At 43.4% G+C, this 8,029-nt stretch overlaps 1 protein-coding gene across 1 annotated transcript in view; it reads right to left on the bottom strand.

Moving 5' to 3' along the window:
* DCDC2 (doublecortin domain containing 2) overlaps positions 1-8,029 on the bottom strand; it is a 149,543-nt gene that overhangs the window by 125,879 nt on the left and 15,635 nt on the right. The gene's annotated exons all lie outside the window — the stretch shown is intronic.

The following is an 8,029-nucleotide window of genomic DNA, read 5'->3' as shown; positions in this document are numbered from 1 at the left end:
AATTAGGTAGGTTTCCAGGTTACCGACAACCAAACAACCCTGGGCAGAACGCGACTTCTGGACGTGCTTCTTAAAAGACTCCAAAACCTGCCATATGCATCATGGGTAACTATCTCCTTTAATCAGGATGGAGGACCGAGCTTATATAAAATGGCAAGATTTTAAATCCAACCCTTTTTGTTGGATAGCACACTTTTCTGAACACAGATGCAGACGTAGGGACATGCGGAGGACCGTCTGATCAGCATGGGATGATAAGGGGTGACCGAATCACTGTTCACTCATTCATTCCTTCACTCATTCATTCATTCAAGTGATTTCACTCACTAACTCCGGCCAGCCGTGCTTTGTTTTTATCGTACCTAAAGTTTTCACTCCTGGTGTTTCACTTCTTTCTCTACCCTAATCATTAACTTGTGTCAACTTCAAAAACCATTTGCTGGAATGACATGGAGTATTTTGGGCCAAAATTAACAAGCAAATAAAACTGTTATTAAGAAATAAAACTCAGTCGGGACACGGGAGTCAACAATGCTCATACTTGGCCAAAAGAATTGCATTTCATCAAGACATCACAGCATACAGACGTTTTTAACTTTAAAAATAAGGCATAGGATACACTGCAAAGAGATGAACTGAGAAGCTGGCCTGAAGTTTTGTGGGGGTTTTTTTAATGTTGAATAAGCACAGTAAAGGCTAGAAGAGAAACATGCAAAGAGCTTGAAGATCAATAAATAAAGTAAGGGGGGAAATGAAGAAAAGATGGGAGAGATTAAGATAAATTTGGATGGATATATCCAAAATGCTTAATATACATGAAAAAAGGAGAGACAAAAATATTTGGAAAAAAGTAAATGTGCCCTGACTTAAAAAAAATTATGCAAAAAGCTATTCAATAAACATATTTAGAATTAACCTTTATTTTTTAATGCTTATTTATTTATTTATTTGACATAGAGAATGTGCAGGAGAGGGGCAGAGAAAGAAGGAGAGAGAATCTGAAACAGGCTGCACGCTGTCAACGCAGAACCTGATGCAGGGCTTGAACCCACGAACCTTGAGATCATGACCTGAGATGACATCAAGAGTTGTACGCTTAACCAACTAAGCCATCATTCTCCCAACATTTCTCTACTTCTTAGATGTAAATATGTATAGTTGGATTGAATAAAACTATTTAGATATATTTAGAAACACCTAAATGTGTTTAAATATTTTTGCCATAATCATATGAAGTCACTGTTTTTGATTACAAGCATATGAATATTCAAACTTCTCAGATTAATTTCTACATATTAATAATATGTTTCTACTCAGTTGTAGTGACAAACTGTATTTCTGGAGATCAAAATTAAATGCCTCCTTCATGTTCTCTGCCCCGTACTGGCAATACTCAACAGGAAAAAGTTCCCACAACAGCAAGGTGCTTCCTCAGAACCAGAAAACCAACAATGACAGAGTGTTTATAGAACAGAATAAATTGTACATATAGTAAATTCTGAAGCAATTAAGTAAAAAATCAATTCTACCCTTCAGTATACTAAAAAAAATTTTTTTAAAGAGAGGGAGAGAGAGAGAAGGGGAGCCTGTGGGCTAATTCACAAGGTTCTCACCAATCTATTGACCCCTGAAGGGAGGCAATACCCATACCTAAATGTAAGTGAAAATCTTCAGTGTGGCAGACTGTCTTTTCCAAAAATGGCCACAGCAATATTTTTGGCCCACTTCTTTTTCTAGAATCTTGCCACTCCCCCTCAAGAGATAAAGTCAATTTCCCTCCCTGAAAACCTGGACAGGGCTTTGGACCAACTGGAAGAATGTAATGGAAGTGACTGAGTTTCTCTCCCTCTCTCCCTGTGCCCTCCTCCTCCACCTCTTCCTCTTCTTCTCTCCCTCTCCTCTCTGTCTCTCTGTCTCACTCCCCCTCCCTCTTCCCTTCTCTGTCCTTTCTCTCTCTGCCCCCCTCTCCCTCATCTTCTTGTCCATCTTCATCATCATCTTCTTCCTGTTCCTTGTAGTCATCACCTTCTCTGCCTTCTCTTCCTCTTCCTTCTACATCATTTTCATCTTTTTCATCTTCATTGTCTTCATCTTTATCATCTTCATCACTTTCTTCTTCATCCTCATCTTCTTCTTCCTCTTCTCCTTTCTTCTCTCCCTGCCTCACTGCCTCCCTCCCTCTCTCTGCACACATGCGCCTGGCACCCCACCACCATTCTGTGAAGATGCCCCATCTAGCCCACAAGGAGAGACCACATGGGACAGGGCAGGTGAGGAGGAATGAACACCCAGCTGATGACCAACATTCGCCACCACTCACGCAAGTGAACAAGCCTTCAAAAGACTCCAGCATGCAAGTTTCTAGTCTTCAGCCTGGACTCAGACTTTGTGAGGCCGAGAAAAGCTACCTCTGCTGTACCCTCCCTCCCTGAATTCCTAACACACAGGACCCATGAGCAAAACAACCCACTGTTTTATGCGACTAAGTTTTGATGCTGAAGAACAACTCCAAGATTCAGTCACACAAAAAAGCTAAACTTGTGTTATTTTATTTGCTTATGTATTTCCTTTTTCATCTACCATTTATCAAGCACTGACTCTATGCCTCCTCCTCCTTCAGAAGAACTGAGAGTATCATGCAGTTTGTAGTTAACAGAGCATTTACATTTTCCCCTTCTAGCCACCGCTGGTAGAAGCAGGCAATGTTCTGTATTATTCCTCCTACCAGCTACTCAATTCACAGGGCCCTTGCTGACCATCTTAGAACAAGGTATGATTATTTCAATATTGCAGATGAAGAAAGTGAGACCCAGAGATCAAGTGCATCACACTGTGAGACTGTTGGGGTGGGGGTGGGGGGTGAGGGGGCAAATGCAATTTGTGTCCAACACAGGATATTTCCCCTACTCCCTGCCTTAGATCCTGAAGGCTGGTGCCACTCAAAACATCTGGTCAGAAATGGCTAAAGAAACCAAATGGCTGGGGCACCTGTGTGGCTCAGTTGGTTAAGCCTCCGGCTTCAGCTCAGGTCAGATCTCACACGCTTGGGTTCAAGCCCCGCATCAGGCTCTGTGCTGACAACTAGCTCAGAGCCTGGAGCCTGCTTCAGATTCTGTGTCTCCTTCTCTCTCTGCACTCCCCCTCTCATGCTCTGTCTCTCTCTGTATCAAAAATAAATAAAACATAAAAAAAATAAAAATAAAAATAAACCAAATGGCCCCCCAACAGTAAACATGATGACAATTAAAAACTCCTTCATGGTTCTTGGTTCAATGTCTCCTCTAATCTCTTCACACTATAGTAAATTTCCACGTGGAAGTATTTTAGACTCCCTGTGGGAGCTGTTTTATAAGTAGACATGCCAAAGCCTTTTCAAGTGCTGTATTGGAAACATTCAGCATAAATATCCTGTCCTACAGGGGATATTAGCAAAGGCAAAAAAAGAAAAAAGTCAACTGAGAATATAACTAAAATAATTCCAGGCAAGATTCTGTGACGAATGGTAACTAGTTAAACAATACTAAGGATAAAGGGGCACCTGGGTGGCTTGATTTTGGCTCACGGTTCGTGGGGTCTTCGTGCTGTCAGCGCAGAGCTGGCCTGTGAGTCTCGGTCTCTCTCCCTCTGCCCCTCCTCCCCTCTCAAACTAAACATTTTTTTAAAAAGAATATTAAGAATATTAAAAGAAAATTGTGCCCCTTTTCTGCATTCACATCCTAACTTTAAGCTTCTCTATGTATCTTCTCTTTCCTATCATCGTTAAGTATAAAAAATAAAAACCCTTCACCCTCTCGATGCCCTTTCAAAACCAAAATGGGGCACAGCTCATGCCCCGTCACAGTGAGCTCAGCGGGCCCAGGTCTCAGTCCCCAGTTACTTCATCTGCAAAATGGAAATACTAACAACCCTACTGCATACAGCTGTTGTGATGATTAAGTCAGGTCATCTGTGTGTCAGATACTACTCAGGACACGGTAAAGAAATTCTCTCTCTCTCTCTCTCTCTCTCTCTCTCTCTCTCTCTCTCTCTCTCTCCCCCCCCCCACCCCACTGTGGGTCTCCGGTTTTATTCAATTTCCAACATTTGGGTTGGCTTAATGTCCAAACAGTTAAGACTTCAAACATGCCTGACCATCACAGTTACCAAGCAACAAACAAAACGTTCTCCCTGTCACCACCAGTGACGACAGAACCATCTATCCCGTTCCTGGGGCCAGAAATCCCAGAAGTTTCCCACTGATCTCTCTTCTTTACTCCCACACCCAACCTGCCATGAGGTCCTGCCCCTGGAGTCTGGTCCCTCCACCATCCCCTCGGCCTCGTTCCTGCCAATTACATGGTCTCCAGGCTCCAGCCTTGCTGTGCTACGAAAGCCATCATGCCAGCCCCCTGCTGAGCCCCTCCTGTAACTTCCTATAGTTTCCGGAGAAAGTCAAAACTCCTTTGAAAACCCTTTTCTTGAGGCGCCTGGGTGGCTTGGTTGGTGAAGCCTCCAACTTTGGCTCAGGTCATGATCTCATGGTCTGTGGGTTCAAGCCCCACATCAGGCTCTATGCTGACAGCTCGGAGCTTGGAGCCTGCTTTGGATTCTATTTCTCCCACTCTCTCTGTTCCTCCCCCACTCACATTCTGTCTTTCTCTCTCTCACAAATGAACATTAAAATTTTTTAATAAAATTAAATTCATAAATAATAACCCTTTTAAACATTTTCTAACATGTATTTATTTTGGAAAGAGAGAGAGAGTGCAATCGGGGGCCAGGGGGGTATGCAGGGGAGCAGAGAGAGAGAGAGAATCTGAAGCAGGGTCTGTGCTATGAACCCATGAACCGTGAGATCACAACCTGAGCAGAAATCAAGAATCAGTCACTTAACCAACTGAGCCACCCAGGCACCCCAGCTGTAAAAGCCCTTCATGGCTGGGTCCTCCTGTACGGCCCGAGTCGCCTCCCTCACACATCTCCACCCCGGTGCCTTTCCATTCAGCCAAACACAATTTGTGTGAGTTTCTCAACATGCCCTACGTTGTCCCGTCTGCAGATGCTCCCCCATGCATTCCCCATGCAGGCACCTCTTCCTGCCCTGCTGGCCTGCCTGACACCCCTCATCCCCTTGGGGCCCAACTCACATGCCCCTTCTTCCAGGAGACTTTCCTGGATTGCCCTGGCTCTGGGAGCTGCCCCTCCAGGCCCCCATGCCTCCTGCACCACAGGCTTCATTATACAGCTTGTTTGCCTCCACTGAACAGCAAGCTTGTGAAGGCGGTCCCGTGTCTGGCTTACTCGCTGCTGTAAATCCAATCAGCAGGATGCCTGGTGCACAAGTAGGTGCTCCAAACAAAAACTGTGATATTAACTTTATACTACCAAAAAGAGCCATAAACTCGTGATGCATTTCATTGCCTTAAGCTCTAACCCCTCCATGAAAGACAACCTCAAATCATAGCTGAGACACAGAGCGATTCATCTCCAGACTGCCCTCCCCAAGCCCTGCAAACACAGCCCTCGGCGTTAATTCTGTAGGACTCTTAGATGGCATGCAGGACTCTGCCAATTCTGCCTATGTACTCAGAGTCATCACACGGCGTCTGGGACACACAGGGGAAACCAACACTGCCACAGACTAAAATGCACACATCAAGCCCAAACGGTCTGTCTGGATGAATGCATCTCTAAGAAGCGCTGGGCATGTTCTGCTGATACTGACTTTGACACATGCGGCTCTGCTGCCTTGGTACCAGAAGGCAGAGCAAAGGGAGTTCCTGGACAGAGGGAGAATCACAATCTGAATATGGTTATATGGAAATGAGTGAGTTAGGGAGGTGGACGAGGGAAGGAGAGTTTAGGAATAAATCATGGGGTCACCTGAGTGGCTCAATGGGTCGGGCATCCGACAATTAATTGATTTTGAATCAGGTTCTGATCCCAGGCTTGTGGGATCAAGCCCCGCATCAGGCTCTATGCTGAGCACAGAACTTGCTTAGGATTCTCTCTCTTTGCCCCTCCTCTCCGTTCTCTCTCTCTCTCTCTCTCAAAATAAACTTTAACTTAAAAAAAAAGAGAAATAAACTATAGTCATGAGTAAAAATGCTGAGAGTTCCAAGTGACATCGCCTTCTTTTCACAATATACATATCCATGTGCACCTGTTTATATAGACTAATAGGTGAGAAGAGCCAGAGTTAATCAATATTATTGATAAAATAATTGAGAGAGGACTAGCACAAGGGAATAGCAATCTCACCAGGAGAAGCCCCTACCAGCAGAAAGGCAATAAAGTCAATTTCCATATCCTCTTTGAGTAAATTAAGTATCAGCCAATTGAGCATTCATGAGAAACAAGCCATACTAAAGGAATCCCTTTGCTGGAGGCAGGCGCAGAGGCTGGCCAGGTCAGTGGGGGAGTGTGTGGACTCTTGATCTCAGGATTGTGAGTTCCTGCCCGTGTCCAGTGTAGACTTACTTAAAAATAAATGTTTTTAAAAGAGTTTTTTTATAGTAAACATATATTATAATATATATAACATATACATAATTTAAAATTGGTATGTCCAATCACTTTTTAAAAACAGCTGTGGAAGATCCCAAACTAGCTAATGCAAAACTTGTAGCACTGTAAATTGAGTTACCTGTTTGCCTCTAGGAAAACAGGCTGTGAATATGGAGTTTTACCCATTAACATACACATTACAAAGAACAACTCGGGTAATATTAGGTGACTTGTTTTACAAAAATGTCTAATAGTCAGCAGCCTAGTTACATTATGATGCATATTGGGAAATAGTAAAGATGGCCATGGAGGTTCCTAAATCTCTGAAACTCAAATACTGACTGCTACCAGGTGACAGAAAAGATACAAAGCAGCACAGACTGCCATTAGAAATTTCCTAGAGAGAAATGCTCCGGGTTAAACATTAGGCTTGGCAAATACACCAAGTCAGCTCAGTCTTCCCTCTCCCAGCATCCCTTACCACTGAGGGCCTTGCCCCCCGCTAACAGGTGGGCTGAGAGAAACCTTATTTCAACAAACCAAACATCCAAACTATGCGATCAGGGGAGGACATCCGAGCTTGATGTGGCTGGCTGCTTATAAAGGAGTCTTTCACAATGACAAATGGCAGTTTTCATTGTTGACCAAGCCAGACACGCAGGGCCACCTGCGTACTTCCTGCTGAAATCAACCCAACGCAAATAAATAGCCCTACATTTTAAAAAAATTAAAATTTTAAAAAAAGCCTCCACCCACCCATTTTGAAGTACACTAAAATCTGTTACTTTGTATAAAAAGATGGTTGCAAATGACATATCGGATAAAGGGCTAGTATCCAAAATCTACAAGGAACTCACCAAACTCCACACCCGAAAAACAAATAATCCAGTGAAGAAATGGGCAGAAGACATGAATAGACACTTCTCCAAAGATGGCCAACAGGAACATGAAATGATGCTCAGAGGCACTCATCATCAGGGAAATACAAATCAAAACCACACTGAGATACCACCTCGTGCCGGTCAGAGTGGCTAAATGAACAAATCAAGAGACTATAGATGTGGAGAAAGGGGTACCCTCCTACACTGTTGGTGGGAATGTAAACTGGTGCAGCCACTCTGGAAAATAGTATGGAGGTTCCTCAAAAATCTATCGATAGAACTCCCCTATGACCCAACAATAGCTCTGCTGGGGATTTACCCAAGGGATACAGAAGTGCTAATGCTTAGGAGCACATGTACCCCAATGTTCATAGCAGCCTGTTCTACAATAGGCAAAACATGGAAAGAGCCTAAATGTCCATCACCTGATGAGTGGATCAAGAAGATGTGGTGTGTATATATATATATATGTATATATATATATATATATATATATACACAGTGGAGTATTACATGGCAATGAGAAAGAATGAAATCTGGCTATTTGTAGCAATGTGGATGGACCTCGAGGGTGTCATGCTAAGCAAAATAAGTCAGGCAAAGAAGGACAGATACCATATGTTTTCACTCATAGGTCTAACAGGAGAAACTTAACAGAGGAA

Source organism: Suricata suricatta, chromosome 7 (assembly GCF_006229205.1).
Source record: "Suricata suricatta isolate VVHF042 chromosome 7, meerkat_22Aug2017_6uvM2_HiC, whole genome shotgun sequence".
In the NCBI taxonomy this organism is placed as follows: domain Eukaryota; kingdom Metazoa; phylum Chordata; class Mammalia; order Carnivora; family Herpestidae; genus Suricata; species Suricata suricatta.
Note: the sequence above shows the minus strand (reverse complement) of the source record. Positions and strands in the feature narration are given on the sequence as shown.